Raw genomic sequence first — 2,251 nt, 5'->3', positions numbered from 1 at the left:
TCTTAGAAAATTAAAACTGGAATTCCAAGTAAGAACTCACCAGCAAAAGAATTCCATTATTAGATACAATTTTGACACTCATTTATCCAGTGTAACCTTCTAGACTTAGACAGTACAGTCAAGGTCATGCACCTAGGGCTGGCATTAGAACACTTCTAGAACCCTGGCTCCTTTAGTTTAAAGTTTGCCTGTTTATTCAGTTACATGATCAGAAGCCTTGACAGCAGAGATCATTTATTATACTTCTTAGTTTTCTTCCCAACCCTAGCTCAGGGCCTTAAACATAATCCTGTATATAATGAAGCCTGTAAATGAAGCCTATCTATAAGGGGGCAATAAACAAATAATACAGCCTCCGAAGGAGAACGATGGGCCGTTCCAACCATAGCTCCTGTAAGCTGAAGGAGCATTAGACAGAGCAACGTAGGAAGCAGCTCTATAGCAGGTAACAGCAGAAGTGGGACTGAACCTTCAGACAGCAGAGCTTAGACTGGGAAATATCATGTTGTCAAAAATTTAGGGGATGGAGGTGGAGCTAACAGCTTTAATACTCTCACCAAACCTGAAAAGAACAGCCGTGGAGTGTTGTCACCGGTATTGGGCAGCAATGAGGGCATGGCTGACTTTCTTGAACTTTCTGAAATCTGAGAAGTTGCGAATGGAAACTGAGATAGAGTTGAGGAACCATATGGAATGAAAAAGACCAGATAATCAAAAAGGAACTGCATAGTTGTATATATAAATGGAAAATTCTTTCTTAATGGTGTTTTACTTCTACAGAAACTGATCAGCTCTGGTAGATGGTGTGGATCAGCGTGGAAGTGAAGGTCTATGTCATTTTGAACCCTTTAGATGTTCCCTGAATGTCCACTCAAGTCAGCCTGGAAGCCTCATGGAGGGCAGTGTCCAGTTCCTGCTCACTGCCTGAGAAATCCCTCAAGGCTTTACCTCTGGATAGTATCAGCCCTTCATGTTTCTTCTGCCTGTTTTGACACTAAATCTTAGCTCTTATTTTTAATATAGTCCCTGGAACTTGAACTCCATTGTGGACTGTTTTCCTTGTCTCTGTCCATCAAGACACTGAATTTATTATTTTCTTCCACTTCTAGACACTACAGCTGTAGGCAAGGGGAGTATGATTCTTGTATCTTGCCCTTCCCCCAGGAAAGCTATGGCTGTGTCCTCTCTCCCCTGGGCTCTACCAATTAGTCTGGGCCATGGGCTACAACGGATTAGGAAAACAGAGCACCCAATGACCCATAATGTGGACAAGATACTGAAAAGTTGGATATAGATCAAAAGGAGGAACAAAGGTAGTGTGATTGCTGTGGATTGAATGTCCTCCCAAAACTCACTGAAGCTTGATCTCCATTGTAACAATGCTAAGAGGGTGGGAAGTCCAATTATGATATTTGAAAAGTAGAGCCTTTAAGAGTTGATTAAGATTATGAGGACTGTGCCCTCATGAATGGACTGATACATTCATGGGACAATGGATGTGGCTCTGATGGCTTTATGAGGACAGCGAGTGAGAAGGTTAGCTCTTTTGCTCAGCTCATTTCTCTTGCCATGTGATACTTTGATTTGCTGTAGAAAGTCACCCCACCAGGAAGAGGGACCTCACCAGATGTGTTCTCTGGACTTTGGACTTCCCAGCCTCCAAACTGTAAGAAGTAAATTTCATTTCTTTATAAATTACCCTGTTTCAGATATTCTGTTATAAGCAACAGAAATGGATTGATACAGTAGTATAGGAAAAGAAATCAGACTTGAGTTCAGTCCTCATTCTACTCCTAACCAGCTAAGCCCTGGGATCCCGAACAAATCCCTTAATCATTCTGAGCCTTAGTTTTCTTATCTTCGAGAGTTGTTTTGTGTAATAAATAAAATAACCCAGGGAGAATGATTAGAATTTGCATGACCCATAATTGGATTCACTCTAGCATATCCTAAAACCTGTGAGGGGCAGTTTGTGGTAAACACTGATACACCAGTCTGGTTATACCTGTATGCTCTTTGTAGTTGTTTTAAGTGTGTTTAATAAATTGTATATATTTAATACCACTCTGAATATTCAGCTGCTCTCAACACATCTTACACATTTCTAAGTTATCTCAACAGAATATTAAGGACAGGTGCCTGAACAAGGTTGACACATTATATGAATTTGGATGTGAGGCAGAGCTGGTTCCACAGTTACTAGCTGTATAACTTTGGGCATGCTCTGTAACCTCTTTAAGTTTTCTCACTT

This window comes from Galeopterus variegatus, unplaced genomic scaffold (genome assembly GCF_000696425.1).
Source record: "Galeopterus variegatus unplaced genomic scaffold, G_variegatus-3.0.2 Scaffold2767, whole genome shotgun sequence".
NCBI lineage: Eukaryota > Metazoa > Chordata > Mammalia > Dermoptera > Cynocephalidae > Galeopterus > Galeopterus variegatus.
The sequence above is the reverse complement of the archived record's forward strand: the minus strand, read 5'-3'. Positions refer to the sequence as shown.